We start from the raw sequence: 16,947 nt of genomic DNA on the forward strand, positions 1-16,947 counted from the left end.
TTACCCGATGTTTCTGTTGGGAAATAACAATTGGTTTTAAAAAACAAAGGGAGGACTTCCGGCCAAGATGGAGGCTTAGACGGACACACTAGGTCTCCCTCTACAACTAAAGAGGAATACAACTACTTCAAAACAAAGGATAACTAGAAATTCCAGAAAATAAAACTACACGGAAGTCCAACATATGAAGTTATAAACCAGCGGTGCCATTTGGGCAGGTAAGAGTTAAAGAGGGCAGTGCTGTTTGCAGTCGCACCTGGCTGCGCAAGCCCCTGGCGGGCGGCCAAGCCCCTGGCGGTTCGCGACTCCGGCGCTGGGGAGAGCGGCCGCCGCATTGACTTGAACAGTGAGGCCCAGGGGGGCGGGAGGACGGATCCCGGTCTCCTAGCGGAATAACTGTGTGAATCCATCTTGGACCCCCGCCCCCAAAGAAAGCGCCACAGGGCTGCGAAATAGGTCGCGGACAGGCAGGCGCCGGTCGCTAATTTGTGACGCGTACACAGGCACTGCCCCCGACAGCCGGCCCAAGAAAACAAAACGCATCTGTCAAAATGAGGCAGGCAACTATAGAAATACCAGTAACACAGCTCACCAGGCAGCAGATAGAGAACCTGACAGATGAACAGATAAGAAACCTGTCAGAGGCTCAGTTCTGGGCCATTGTTATCAGGTGGCTTACAGAATTCACAAAAGAGCAGGAAAAAGATATGAAAGAAGCGAAAAACTTTCATAACAAAAGGAACAAAACCGCATACGAGACAGAAGGAAAGGAAATAAAATCCAGAGTTCATTTCAACAAACTGGAATATGGAGAAGGAACAAGCAGTCAACCAATGCAGCGAGAGGAAATGGGAAGCATCAATGAAAGGATCAGAAACCTCTGGGACAGCTATAAAAGGCCCAACATAAGAATCATTGGTTTGCCAGAGAATGAGGAAGATGAACTAGAACTTGAAAAATTGAGTGAAAATATAATAAAGGAGAACTTCCCAGACTTGGGGAAGGGAATAGACCTGCAGGTCCAGGAAGCAAGGAGAGTTCCCAAGAGACTGGACCCAGGGAGAACCACTCCAAGACACATTATAATCAAAATGTCAAAAATTAAAGATAAAGAGAGAATCTTAAAAGCAGCAAGAGAGAAGAAAAGAATTATGTACAAAGGGGTCCCAATTAGACTATCAGCTGACTTCTCAAGGGAAACCCTACAGGCAAGAAGAGACTGGCAAGAAATATTCAAAGTAATGAAAATCCAAAACCTACAACCACGAATACTCTATCCAGCGAAATTGTCATTCAGAATAGAAGGACAGAGAAAGTGTTTCCAGGACAAAATAAAACTGAAAGAGTTCATTAGATCCAAACCACTGTTATATGAGATGTTAAAGGGACTGGTTTAAAAAAAAAACAGAAGCGACTTCCGGCCAAGATGGAGGCTTAGACGGACACGCTAGGTCTCCCTCTACAACTATAGTGGAATACAACTACTTTAAAACAAAGGATAACTAGAAATTCCAGAAGGTAAAGCTACACGGAAGCCCAACATATGAAGTTATAAACCAGCGGTGCCATTTGGGCAGGTGAGAGTTAAAGAAGGCAAAGCTGTTTGCGGAGCGGCGGGGCGGGGCGGCGAAAAATCCTGGAGGCAATCGGGCCCCTGGCGTGCGCGACTCCAATCAAGCCCCTGGCTTGCGCGACTCCGGGCGCTGGGGAGCAGCCGCAGCATCGCCTTGAACAGTGAGGCCCAGGGGGGCGGGAGGACGGATCCCGGTCTCCTAGCTGAATAACTGTGTGAATCCATCTTGGACCCCCGCCCCCACAGAAAGCACCACAGGGCTGCGAAATAGGTCGTGGACAGGCAGGCGCCGGCGGTCACTGATTTGTGACGCGTACGCAGGCACTGCCCCCTGCCCCCGACAGCCGGCCCAGGAAAACAAAACGCATCTGTCAAAATGAGGCAGGCAACTACAGAGATCCCGGTAACACAACTCACCAGGCAGCAGATAGAGAACCTGACAGATGAACAGATAAGAAACCTGTCAGAGGCTCAGTTCTGGGCCATTGTCATCAGGTGGCTTACAGAATTCACAAAAGAGCAGAAAAAAGATATGAAAGAAGCGAAAAACTTTCATAACGAAAGGAACAAAACCACATACGAGACAGATGGTGAGGAATCCAGAGTCCATTTCAACAAACTGGAATATGGAGAAGGAACAAGCAGTCAACCAATGCAGCGAGAGGAAAAGGCAAGCAACAATGAGAGGATCAGAAACCTCTGGGACAGCTATAAAAGGCCCAACATAAGAATCATTGGTTTGCCAGAGAATGAGGAAGATGAACTAGAACTTGAAAAATTGAGTGAAAATATAATAAAGGAGAACTTCCCAGACTTGGGGAAGGGAATAGACTTGCAGATCCAGGAAGCAAGGAGAGTTCCCAAGAGACTGGACCCAGGGAGAACCACTCCAAGACACATTATAATCAAAATGTCAAAAATTAAAGATAAAGAGAGAATCTTAAAAGCAGCAAGAGAGAAGAAAAGAATTATGTACAAAGGGGTCCCAATTAGACTATCAGCTGACTTCTCAAGGGAAACCCTACAGACAAGAAGGGACTGGCAAGAAATATTCAAAGTAATGAAAATCCAAAACCTACAACCACGAATACTCTATCCAGCGAAATTGTCATTCAGAATAGAAGGACAGAGAAAGTGTTTCCAGGACAAAATAAAACTGAAAGAGTTCATTAGATCCAAACCACTGTTATATGAGAAGTTAAAGGGACTGGTTTAAAAAACAGAAGCTAGGGAGATGAAACAAAGGCAAACGAAACAGGCAACGAGAGTGGAAAAGGAACTGTGGGTAAGGGAAACATAGTGGGGGGAGGCCAACAGGGAGGGGGAGTGGGGAGAGGGAGGGAGATGATATAGGAATTGGGGATCATGGTAGGAGGGAATGGAACAGACGGAGAGAGGTTGGGAGGAACTGTAAGCACAACTAATGGACATAATCTAAAAGGGGGGGACAACTGGAGGGAGGGGGCCACCGGGTGGAGGGGAGCAGAGGGAAGGGAAAGGGGCACAAATGTAATATTTTAATCAATAAAACACATTAAATCTGAAAAAAAAAAAAAAAAAAGCTAGGGAGATGAAACAAAGGCAAACTAAATAGGCAACGAGAGTGGAAGAGGAACTGTGGGTACGGGAAGCATATTGGGGGGAGGTCAACAGGGAGGGGGAATGGGGAAAGGGAGGGAGATGATATAGGAATTGGGAATCAAGGTAGGAGGGAATGGAATAGACGGAGAGAGGTTGGGAGGAACTGTATGCACAACTAATGGACATAATCTAAAAGGGGGGGACAACTGGAGGGAGGGGGGCCACCGGGTGGAGGGTAGCAGAGGGAAGGGAAATTGGCACAAATGTAATAATTTAATCAATAAAACACATTAAATCTGAAAAAAAAAAAAAAACAAAGTGAGGTTTTGGCTTTTTCACTTGTCATTAAAATTATCATTTGTTTTACCATCTGTGTGCCATTCTCTTTCTTTCTTATTTTTCTCCTCAATTTCCATTTCCCTTCTTGAGTTTTCTACCCCAAATGTCCTTTCTTCCTGTAATAGATCTCTCTTTTTTTTATCCTTTCTCACTTTTTTTCACTTTCTCAATTCCTTCATTTTTTTTTTTTGCTTCTTCTTTCTACACAATCCTTCTTCAGCTTGCACGACCCTTTTTGACCTACACAGAACCTCTACAACTTTCCTACTCTCTTTTAGTTTGCCCTTTTAACTCATCCAGAAATTAGAAAATTTACTTTTAATTCTATTTCCTTCAAAATATATTGCCATAATTTATACCTTCTATTACTAAAACCATATATTTTCCCAACTTAAATAGAATTTTTAATTTTTAATGATGACTCAAAGTAACTAGCATTCTTTAGATTTACAAGTTTTTGAATAAATTTCATATCATTGAGAAACATTTTTCTTCCATTGGCAAATACATTTACATTTTTATTCTTGGTGACTACTGTATTTTTTAGTGTGCTCAAAAGTGAGCTGTTTCATTATCTAGTGACTTTGACAAATTTAGAAGGCTTGAGAAGACGGAGGGAGAGATATTAGGCTTGGCACAGCTTGAGCTGCTTAAATTTTTTTAAATGCCCATTTTTTCCTCTTTTCCTTTTCTTTCTGAGTTTTACTGTCTGAGAAGGAAGTGAGATCTTTCCCCCTCTTTAAACCCTCAATTTAAATTCTTTCTGAGTAGAATCCTTATGATGTTACAACATGAAAGCTTGCACATTAGAGTCTTATTCCATTTGGCAGACCTTTGGCAAGACAATTTGAGATCAAGAATGAGCTGTTTCTTTTTTCTTTTTTCCAAAACAGAAACAAAAATAAAATCTAAAACAAAGACAAAGTTCAAACAAGTACTTTCAAACTAAATCCTTTTAAAGGAGGGACTGGGACATTAGCCTTGAAATTTTATCTCACACCAACCTGTACTACAAATGACCCTGATAAGACCCAAATAGCAGAGACAGAGGATTCCAAGTGTATACAAAACAGCAAAGATCAAACCAGTCCCTCTAAGATAAGAAAACAAGCAAAGCAACTGTAACCAAAACAGACAGATGGAAGAAATGGACAAGAGCTCTCAAACAGAAATAGACTTCTTCTCTAAAGGAAGAGAGAAATAAAAATAATAGACAATTAATAAAACAGTATCCAACAAGAAAAGCAAACAATATTCAAACCAATTCCAAAAGAGTGCTCCAACCAAATCACATACTGGGGAGCTGGGATTTTTTTTTTTTTTTTTTCTTGTCAGTGAGCCACACCTACCACTGACTGACACCTATGATTCAAAGAACCCAAGTGGCAGGGCCAGGGATCCTCACTGTACACACCAGAGGCATACACAATCTGGGCTTGTCAGCCCACCAACCACCTATTTCCTCTCACCAGTGAAGTGTTTAAAAGCGGATGAGGTCTTGAGAGGAAGAGCAGGAAGAGTCCCTGAGATAAAGAGCTCTCAGCCACTGTTGGGAAGTTTCTGCAATCCCTGCCATAGAGTCAGCCAGCCACAAGCAGCCAGGGCCCCGAACCCAGGCCTTCTGGGCTTTATTGGGGTCCACATAGTCCCATCTGGAGTAGCCAAAAACTGTAACTGAAAGCTGGTCCAGCTGCCCGCTGTTACAAAAAGCCACATTGCTGCTGTAAAGGAAAGTGATTTATTTTCAGGTGCCAGCCACCTGGAAGATGAGGAACTCACATCTCAAAGCCCATCTCAGTGGATGCAGAGGTTTTTATAAGGAGTCAGAGGGGAATTGAACAAAGTGATCAATGGAGGAGGTTGAAAATTTCTCTATTTGCAAACAAACACAGTCCATTCCAATAAGGCAAGTGATGGTCCAATGAACATCATCCTGGTTTAGTTATCCTGGTTTTAAATCATCCTGGTTTTACTTTATTCCTGCTCCATGTCATCCTGGCTCCATAGATGAAGGTCAGCAAATCTCCCAGAGCTGGGATGCCTGAAGGTTGGTGTCTGTATCTTTTGAAATTAGTTCCTAGGATGCTTATGCAAACATTCTTTTCACCTACAAGCTACATATTAGTCAGTCAGCACTTACAGAAACAATGTCAAAAAATAGTGGGGTGGGTTACAATTTCCCACTACTACAATTGTCCAATTTTATAGGGAGAATAAGAGAAGTTCTTAATGTGAAGAACTAGTATAAATTGCTGCTCTTTTATATGATTCTTCTGTTTTTGAAGAAAGTGTCATAAATTTCTGCAGAAGAATGGTCAATAGTATGAGAAATTGTTTTGGTATACTTATAAAAGAAAAAAAGCAAAAAACATTTTGTGTATTATAATTTAAATTTTAAAAAGCAATCTATGCATGCAAAAATGAGACAAAATATAAATAGTAATTACATATGCCTGGTTGAAATTACAGTTAATTTTTAACATAAATTTTCCAAATAGTCTATATAACAATATTTTAACAGTGTTTTTGAGATATCATTTATACAACATAATTCACCCATTTAAAACTGTATGTAACTCAATGTTTTCATTTTTGTGTATTGACAGACTTCTATAGTCATCACAATCAATTTTAGAACATTTTGGTCTACCTGCTCCCCCCACCCAAAGTATAAAGGAACTCCATCCCATAAGCAGTCAGTTTTCACTATTCCTGTACCCCTGACCCAATTTGAAGCAGCCATTAAGTACTTCCTGTCTATGGAATTTCCTTCTGGACATTTCAAATATATGGTAATCAGTGTCTTTTGTATCTGGCTTCTTTCAGTTAGCTTAATGTTTGAAGGTTTATTCACATGATAGCATGGATCAGTACTTTATTCTTTTTTTATTGTGAATAATATATTTATGGGTATATTACAATTTGTTTATCCATTTATTAGTTGATAGCTATTTAAATTGTTCCTATTTTTGGTTATTATAAATAAGACTGTTATAAATATTAATGTACAGTTTTTGCATGAATGTATATTTTTATTTTGGGGGAGTATATACCTGGGAGTGGAATAAAAAGTTGAAATCCTTATACATTGCTGGTGAAAATTTAAAACAGGATAGCCACTTTGAAAGTAGTTGGACAGTCCCTCAAAAAGTTTATAAAATTATCAACTGATAAAATACTATGAATATATTTTAAATATTAAAATATTAGACTTCTGGCCAAGATGGAGGCCTAGAGAGACACGCTGGGTCTCCCTCCATAAATAAGAAGGAATACAACTACCTCAAAACTAGAGACAACCAGAAGTTCCAGAAAACAAGCTGCATTGGAGTCTAACAAACAAATACATAAAGAAGAAATACTCATCTAGAGAGGGAGGAGGGGGAGAGTCCGGGCAGAAAGGACGTGGTATGGTGGCGGTGGCAGCAGCAGCAGTGGCAGGCTGGTGGAAAGCACAGTCACACATTTTAAAAAGTAGGGAGGGACACCTGGGGAGAGTTCCCAACTCCTGACCAGACTGCACAGCTCATGGTCCCAGTGCCATGAAAAATCAAGCCTCATTGCTTCTGACTGTACAAACCAGTGGGGGCTGGGGTAGAGGAAGAAATTGCCAGCCTCTCAGCAGAGTTCACTTGTTTAAAGGGCCCCCATAGTACTAGAATGTCCGCAGACCCATCCACTCTGGGAATGATGGCCAGGGCAACAGCTAAAGAGGTGCCAGTCCCAAACAGAAGTGGGAGAAGTGCCTGAAAAGAGGCAAGTGCTGAGCAAGTGGCATTGTTCCCTCTCTGATCCTTCCCCCACATACAGTGCCAAAACGTGGTGAAATGGGTCACCCTGTACTGATGAATACCCAAGGCTTCACCCCTTACAACGTAACAGGAGCGAGAGCTCTTCAAAAGACACAGAGGCAAAAAAACACATGAACCTGTCAAGATGAGACAGAGAATTATGGTCAAAAAGGGGAAATGGATCAATGTTCCAGTGGGAGAACTAAGCAAAGAGGAGGTAGCCAACTTAACAGATGTAGAATTCAAAATACTGGTGATAAAGTTGCTCACAGGCTTGGCAGATATGCTTGAGTACGGCAAATGCATAAGGGAAGAAGTGAAGGCTATGTTAAGTGAAACGAAGGAAAAGCCACACAAAACCAATGGTGAAGGGGAGGAAACTGGGGTTCAAATCAATAATTTGGAACATAAAGAAGAAAAAAACAGTCACCCAGTACAGAATGAGGAAACAAAAATTGAAAAAAATGAGGAGAGGCTTGGGAACCTCTGGGACAACTTTAAACAGGCCAACATTTGAATCATAGGGGTGCCAGAAGAAGAGGAAGAGCAAGAAATTGAAAGCTTATGTGAAAATATAATGAAGGAAAACTTCCCAAATTTGGCAAAGGAAATAGACATACAAGTCCAGGAGGCACAGAGAGTCCCAAACAAGCTAGACCCAAGGAGGACCACACTGCACCAAGACACATCATCATTAAAATGCCAAAGGTGAAAGATAAAGAGAGAATCTTAAAAGCAGCAAGAGAAAAGCAGTGGTAAGTGTTACCTACAAAGGGGTTTCTATAAGAATGAAGCCACTTAGAAAACCATTAAGATGTGGTGAGCAGGAAAAAAGTTTATTGGGAGAATCAGCAAGCAGGGAGGGAGTCTTGCCATGGGCAACCAGGACTATGAGCTTAGCAAGTGGGGAGAGAGCCCTGCCATGGGTGGCTAGGACTCTGCCTTTCTAAGGAAGAAGGGGTTTCTTTTATAGGGGGAGAGCATAGAGGGAGTTTTTTTTGTGAGTTTTGTTAGCGGTCTGGCCTTCTGGCAGCTGCAGGTTCAACAGGTTGATCAAAGTAGAACACGGTTTTATTTTCAGTTTGAAGTACCCTGTTATCTCCCAGGCAGCTGCAGGTGGGGGACTTTCAGCCCTGAAACATAGTTATCTCCCAGGCAGCTTCAGGAGGGGGGGCAAGGGGGCATTGGAACCGCGGATGTCATTCTAGCCTTCTTGTTTTAATAAAAGGAGGTGAGGGGTGGGAAGTTTTCTGGGGCGACAGAGTGGTTCTGTGTGCCAGAGACCAGATGGGAGAGGGGTCATTGAATCTCTCTTCTATAACGACTTCCTGTGGAGTTAGGACGATGGGAGGGGTTGACTGCCAGCTTGGGGTCATCTTTGCCATGGGTTGATATCTGAAAGATCTTAATAGGAGTATGTAATGGACGATAGAGGTTGTCATGGATTGGACTGTTTTTTGAATAAAGTTAACTAGCAGTTTGAGGAAGCACGGGCCAAGGGTGAGGAATAATAGGAGGAGAAGCAGTGGGGTTATGAGAGGCACTAGGATCGCTTTGAAGGGAGAGGAGAAGTATGAGAGGAAGATTCTGAACCAGGATTCTCCGTATGCCCATTCCGTAGGTTGGGCAATAATGTCAATGTGTTTTTTAAGTACTTGTAAATGTTTCTATTATGCCTGTATCGTTAATGCAAAAACAGCAAATTTCATTTAGCATGGCGCAGGTTCCCCCTGCTTCGGCTGTGAGTGTGTCTAGGGACCTCCTGTTTTGGAGAATTACATCTGCTAGGCTGTTTAGGGATTCCTGATGTTTTTCTAAGGGCTTGGAGGCTGGCGTTCCAAGTTTCTTGAAGGGATAAAGAGAGATTTGGTACTGATTTCTCTAATTAGAGTATTCCTACAAGCCAGAAGAAGCCTCTATATATGGAGTGCCCTATTCCCAGTTGTTTAAGGATAAGGTTGCTGTATGCATGTCCACCAAACTCAGACCACTGCCAGTCTCGTTTGTGTCAGGGGTGGGACAAGAAGGAGGTCTCAAAGAAGGAGCCAAGGTTGGCGATTGCCTCAGAAGTGGCCATTAGCTCGATCTGTCTTCCCTGATGACTGGGGTCGGTGTGGGATGTGAAACCGCCACTTAATGTTTAGTGCCTGAGCCACTTGCTTGGATATTTGTGAAACAAAGGTAGGGCCATTATCTGTCTGAAGAGAGGAGGAGTTGGGGAGTGGGGCAGGACTAGAAACAAGTAGATGAATGTCTGATGCCCAATGAGACAGGTTAGGGGAGGGGTACTTAGGGGTTGGGTCGCCTTGCCATCTATTCCTATAATCGATATGGCAGAGGGAGTTAGGAGCCCCCAAAATTTGGGCAGGACAGAATACGTGGCTTCTGTATTATGGATAAAGGAGACAAGCTTACCTGCCACCAATATGTTTACCCTGGGTTTTGCAGCCTTGTAGGTGAGAGTTGAGGCTCCTGACTGAACCTGGGCCCCATCAGGCAGTGGAAAGTCTGAGGAGGTCTGGTACTAAGAGGGCCATGTCCAGACCCACTGCTAGAATAGGCAGTCTAGTCCCCTAGTTAGAGGCTGTTGGGCAGTCAACCTTACAGTGACCTGTCTTTTGACAGAGAGGGCAGGGACCTCGAGCAGGTAAGCAAGGATTTGGACAGAGCTTTTTCCAATGTCCTTCCTGACTGCACAAGAAACAGTGCCCAGAGGCTACCTGATGGTGGAGGCTTTGCCCTTAGGCTCATTTTTTTCCTTGGAGGAGATTTCCCAGGACATTAGCTAGCAGAAGATACTGTTTGTCTTCCTGTTCCTGTTGCTCCTTTTCCCTCTCCTTTTCTTTTTGTTCCTGTTCGTCTTGGTGGTTGTTGAACACTTGGAAGGAGACCTGAATAAATTCACTTTGGGGATCTTGGGGCTCGCCTCTAACTTTTGGAGCTTTTTTTGAATGTCTGGAGCCGATTGACTAATGAAGTGGATGTGTAAAAAGAGGCGTCCCTCAGGCGAAGTGGAGTCTAGATTGGTGTATTTTTGGATGGATTCTGTGAGCCTTGTTAAGAAGGCGGCTGGATTTTCACTAGGATCCTGGGTGACCGCGAGGATTTTTTCATAATTGATAGCTTTAAAGCATGATTTATGCATCCCAGCAAGGAGACAGGCAAAGAAGTGGGACATTTTGCGAAGGTCAGGGTAATTTATCTGATAGTCCCAATGAGGGGGTGTTGTGGGGACTGCTACCGACCCAATGGGATAGTCAGCATATGTGGGTCTGTCAGCATGTAACTCATTGGCATAAGCCATGGCAGCTGCCCAGATACGATTTTTCTCTTCGGGGGTTGTGGTAGAAATAAGGATGGTGGTAACATCCTGGTAAGTAAGGTCATAGGTCTGAGTTAAGTATCTGAACTCTTTGATGAAATGAGTGGGGTCCTCGAGAAAGAACCGAGATACTGCCCAATTTGAGAAAGATCAGTCAAATTGAAGGGAACATGTACTCACATGACACCGTCTCTACCAGCGACCTTGAAGAGGGGATAGAGAGCAGAAGGGCAAGGCTGATCAGAGGGGGAGGGAGCTGGGGAAGAGGGGATAGGGATGGGCCTATGGGATTGGGTATAGGGAGGAGAAGGTCTGGGGTCTTGGGGGGCTGGTTACTGAGTGGAGTCAGGTGACTGGGGTTCTGAAGGGGGTGAAGGGGCTTCTGCACAGGGTCGTAGGGAGGTGGGTGGTCAGCAGGATCAAAGGTGTGCGAGGAAGAAGGAAAAAAAGTTAGAGGGGGTGCAGAGGGTCGAGAAGAAGGTGGCTTTTTCTGGACAAGGAAAATTTGGTGGGTAGTGAGTTGTTCACAGAGAGAGTGTTTGCTCCAAAGGGTCCAGAAAGACTGAGAACAGGAAATTTCTGACCACTTCTGAGAAAGAAGAGAAGGGTGAATCCAAGCCAATGTTACTGGCTCTGTAATCTGTCAAGATAAATGTCCCCATTTTGACTAGAGGGTGGAGAGGCTAAGGCCAAGAAGAGAGGCACTGAGTCATTTTGGGCATCCCCAGGAGTCGTCAGGCTCTGGAGAATGGGTCTGGATTGACCTGAGGAGTCAGGTGACTATGAAAGTGGTTCTGACTGAGTGCTCAGATTTAGGGCCTAACTGTCCGGAGTGGCCTTGGATAGACCAGGAAACAGAACCACCAGAGGAGATGAAGGCAAGGACTCACCCGCAAATCCGATGACTGATGTTGGCTGAGAGTAAATGGTGGTCGGGGAAGGCATTGGAGGAAAAAGGGTGTGGATGGGGTCAGCAAGCAAGAGGGGAAGCTCAAACCGCTGACTCATGGAGATTTGAGAGACTCAGGGTCCAAGGATTAGGGCCAGCTCAGGGCCCAAGTCCCCAAGTCCGATTCAGGAGTTCCGGTCAAGCCGGTGTCCCATCCTGGGTTTTGGCACCAAAATGTAAGAATGATGTCACTCAGAAGGCCATTAAGATGCGGCGAGCAAGAAATAATAAGTTTATTGGGAGAATCAGCAAGTGGGAAGGGAACTTTGCCATGGGCGGCCAGGACTGCGAGCTTAGCAAGCAGGGAGGGAGCCCTGCTGCAGTGGCTAGGACTCTGCCTTTCTAGGGAAGAAGGGGTTTCTTTTATAGGAGGAAAGCATAGAGGGGGATTTTTGTGTGTGTGTGAGCCTTGTTAGCACTCTGACCTTCTGCCAGCTTCAGGTGCAATGGGGTGATCAAAGTAGAATGTGGTTTTGTTTATTTTCAGTTTGAAGCACCCTGTTATCTCCCAGGCAGCTGCACATGGTGGGGAGGTGGGGGGGATGGGAACTGAGCATGTAGTTCCTATAAAAATATCAGCTAATTTCTCAAATGAAACTCTGCAGGCAAGAAGGGACTGGCAAGAAGTATTCAATGTGATGAAAAGCAAGGACCTACAACCAAGATTATTCTATCCAGCAAAGCTACCATTTAGAATGGAAGGGCAGACAAGGTAAAGCTAAAAGAGTTCATTATCACCAAGCCATTATTATATGAAATGCTAAAGGGACTTATTCAAGAAAAAGAAGATCAAAACTTTGAACATTAAAATGACAACAAACTCAGAACTATCAACAACTGAATCTAAACAATAAAAACAAAATCCAACTAAGCAAACCAGAATAGTAACAGAATCATAGGTATGGGGATCATTTGGAGGGTTGTCAGCTGGGAGGGGGAAGAGGAAAAAATGGGGAAATGGTGCAGAAATTAAGAAGCATAATTGGTTGCTACAAAATAGACAGGGGCAAGTTAAGAATAACATAGGAAAGAATGAAGCCAAACAACTTATATGCATGACCTATGGACATGAACTAATAGGGAGTGGGATTGCTGGGGGAAGTGGGGTACTGGGCAGAGGGGAGCAAAGGAGAAAAATTGGGACTACTGTAACAACATGATCAATAAAATATACTTAAAATAAAATGTTAAAATATTAAATTATATTTAAATAACAAATAAAATGTTTAATAATATAGAAAACAACTTTATATTTGTGAAGCTAAATCAAGAAAGTTTACATTTTAACTCTAATTTATTTTTTTGCTTGATTTTTTAAGTTTTATTTTTCAGTTATATTGAGATATAATTGATGCATAATATTGTGTAAGTTTAAGATGTAAAAGGTGGTAATTTGATAAACACATATATTGCAATATGATTAACACTTCTATCACCCCACATAATTGCCATGTTTTTCTCTGGTAAGAACATTTAAGGTCTATCCATCTCATCATTGTCTATTTATCTACCTACCTACCTGCCTACCTAGATTCTATTTTCAGATATCTTTTACCTTTTAATCTACGTTATATCCTTAGTTGGAATTAGACCAGCAAAAATCTTATGTGGGGTTATATTTACTTGGAAGTTCAAGATGAAGGTGATGGCCGATTTGGCTCTTGATCATGCTCTCTTCCTGGCTCAAGATGGGTACCTTCCCAATATGTCCTCACATGGCCTTTTTTCTGAGCATACATACTTCTTGTATCTCTTCCTCTTCCTAAAAGGATAGCATTTCTATTAGATTAGGGTTCTGTTATGACCTCATTTAGCCTTTTAATTATGTATTAAAATACTCTCCAAAATTCAGTCACTGTTGTAGCTTAATACTTCAACATATAGATTTGGGGAAGACTTAAGTCAGTCCATAATATTAAAATATCTTGCTTTGCTTTTAGGTCTTAGTATCATATTGCAGGTTTCATGATCTGAAGAATAATGTAGTTCTGTTCTATGATTACCATAGCTATACTACTCTTTTTTTTGCTCTAGTTGCTAGTAAATACAGAGTCTAATGTAAGGTTTAATGATCACAAATATGTGGACCATAAAATCTGAGTGTATAGATTTGGTTGGTTCTTTGCTACTCCTTTTTCTTCCACAGTCTCATTTCATTGACTCTACCCAGTAATGAATACTTACTTCACTTATATTTTACCCTATTTTTTATTTTTTTTTCCCATGGGGTCTATGGACATGGCTCTTCCCCCTCCCATGACCGAGGACTTGTCAGACAGCCACTGGCCAGAAGGAATGTGTATTGTTTTGGGAATGGATTGTAATTTCCTCCTTATCTTCTTTGGGGAACAGCTGCTTGTCTTGTGACTGCTTCTTCACCCTTTCACACACTGAGGTGACGTAGTTTACAGTCACATGTAGGTTATGTGCCTCCTTTATCCGGGATCCCTTATAACAAGCCTCAGACTTAAGGAGGTGTGGTATCTATCTTGCACTGACCCAGTGTCATCAGTACACCCCTCTGTAATATGAGGAATAAATGGCATGTCCATGCCTGCTAGTCCTCCAGGTGGTTTTTTCCGAATATCATGAACACTTAAGCAGCTCCCTGGTTTGGATTTGGAGCTCCTGTGCTACAGTTTCTTAGCTATTTTGCCAACATTTTATTATTTATGTTCTAGTTGTTAGATGGCACAAATCTTCTCTTAAAAAAGGCAAAAATACATAACAAAAAATGAGTAGTCAATAGAGAACTTGAATAATTTCAGTGACACAACCTAAATTCATTATAGGGTATAAGCTGCATACCTGTACCTGTAATTCTAGTTTACTGTTTTCACTTTGTTTTTAGTTTCACTTTCCTTTTGAATCCCCCTATTATGTAGAAAGTTAAAAGGTTTTTGAGGGAATACATTTCCATTCATTATAGCAAAAACATGTTGGAAGACTTTTATAAGCAAGCATCAAGAGAATCACACTAGTGCTAACAAGAAAAAATAAATCATAATGTCATTTTCAGCACTTACATATTCTTTTAAGAACTGAGAGTATTTTGGAAGAAGAAAGCAAAACAAAAACAGAGACCCCTGCCATTCTTTGCATAACTTAGCCATATTTACCAAGTTGCCTGAAAGCTTTTCCAATTTCTAAAGGAAGACTATCATGCCAAGAATTTAAAAATCTTTCTTATAATTTTATTAAATATTTTCCAAAGGGCAGTAATGAAAAGCGAAAGAGAACAAAGATAAAAATTGAGTCCTTTCTAACGGAATTTAAAATTCAATTATATATACTTTCAATTGCAACCAATATTGGCATAGAAAAGATCAAGGTAATTGGGGCAGATGATCTCCAACAGATGAATATGAAGAGGAGAGGTCAAATTCACCTTTAAGAGATGAACAAAACTAGAATTAGTTCTGGACTACTAGGTAAATTAACTTATTTGTGAGTTTCTCAAAGAATATAACTCATTCAAAAAGAAAAACTTATTGGTCAATTGATAAGGTATTGTATTTTTTAATAAAACTAAAATGTGAATAATAGTTTCTTAAAACAAATTTTAAAACTTTCAGTAAAGGGAAAATGCACAATGACACACAATAAGATAGGGTGTGGTAAAAGAATAGAAACATGTAACATTTCTGTTTAGGTCACTAATGAATTTGAAGACATTTCTAAAAGAGTATTGTGGATTATAGCTACTGATTTTATCAACCACATTAATATGTAGTCTTATTAGCACTTGAAGACATTATGTTGTGATGAAAAATATACTAGGACAGGAAGTAAGAATGTGGGTTTGATCCAGGGTCCAACTTTCATTTGCTATGTGACCTTGAACATCTCATTTAATTTTCCAAAGTTCCAAAAATATTTTTCCTATCTAGCTGGCCCAATTGTTTAACAATCAAAGGACAAAGGAGCAAAGGAGAGATAGGAAATCACTATATATTCAAAGGATACTACCGCTACTATTACTTTCTTATTTAATATTATTAAGCTCATATTTTTTGAGTGTTCTACAATAATCACACTTTACTTAACACCTAAAATATTTATATATTAATTTTAAAGATGCCACAAATCCATCTGTAACCTAAAAAAACCTGATAGCTAAGAATTTCATTATCAAACATAAGTAAAAGGCACTTAGTCTAGGATTCAGAAAAGCAAGAACTTGCCCTCACTCATGCTAACACTGCACAACACAGAGATGAATGATTCTATAGCATCAGAGGCCATGTGCCAAAACAATGCTAGAAAATTTATGAATTATGAAAAAATCATTTTAGAGGAGCTACAAACTCTGTTCTTTAGTTACCACTGCCTTATATTTAAAAGACACATTCCACAGGACATTCTAAATCAAGATTTAGAAAACTGGCCTGTGGGCCAAATCTGACACACTGCCTGTTGTTATAAATGAAGTTTTATTACAACATAATTATGTTCATTCTTATGACTAGTTTTTTGTGCTGCAACAGCACAGTTGGATAGGTGCAAAACTGATTGTGTAGTTTATAATATTTATTATCTGACCTTTTACAAAAATGTTGTTTCCTAGGATCTAGATTACTGTCTCTTTGATATAATTGGAAACCTTTCAGAAGTCTCATGAGATGGATGACTGAACCATTAAAGTCATACCTGTAGTCATACATACACTTAGGCATTGACTTAAGTTGCTAATGTAACATAATGTTTCTTGAAAGTGAATATGAACACTACCTGTGTAGTACAAGGATAGAATGATCACATTTGTTTTGAGAAGGGAATTTTGCTTTAGGGTGTCTCCTTGAGAACACAAGAAGTGTGATCAAAAGCCTTAGGTTTTTGATAATACAATGCAAACTTCTGGGCCTTCTGACCCTTGGAACTATGAACATTTACCTCGAGGCTCTCAGAAGCATAGGTGGTATCATCACAAAGTTTGTCCTCTTATCTCTCATGGGAGTAAAAAGAGTTTTGGTTGTTTTTTCTTCTACTTCTTACATAAAAAATTTGAGTAAAATTTTGTCCAGATTCTGTAGTCTTATATGAAATATAGCAGAATATGCTGAAATATGCTTCTTTGGCATAAGAATTATTTTCAACTGATTATTTTTGAAAAAGAGCAGACACAGGAGAATCTCTGAAGACAGAATAGAAATTACCCTTTTGTAAGAAAAATTTATTTTTACTTTTTAATTTCTTTTTTTTAAAATATCACACTTTTAAAAAAATTTTATTTATTTATTTGTTTGTTTACTTATTTATTTATTTTTAGAGAGAGGGGAAAGGAGAAAGAGAGGGAGGGAAACATCACTGTGTGGTTGCCTCTCACTCACGCCCCCAACTGGGGACCTGACATGCAACATAGTCATGTGCCCTGACTGGGAATTGAACCAGT

Source organism: Furipterus horrens, unplaced genomic scaffold (genome assembly GCF_987537825.1).
Source record: "Furipterus horrens unplaced genomic scaffold, mFurHor1.1.pri manual_scaffold_1, whole genome shotgun sequence".
Taxonomy (NCBI): domain Eukaryota; kingdom Metazoa; phylum Chordata; class Mammalia; order Chiroptera; family Furipteridae; genus Furipterus; species Furipterus horrens.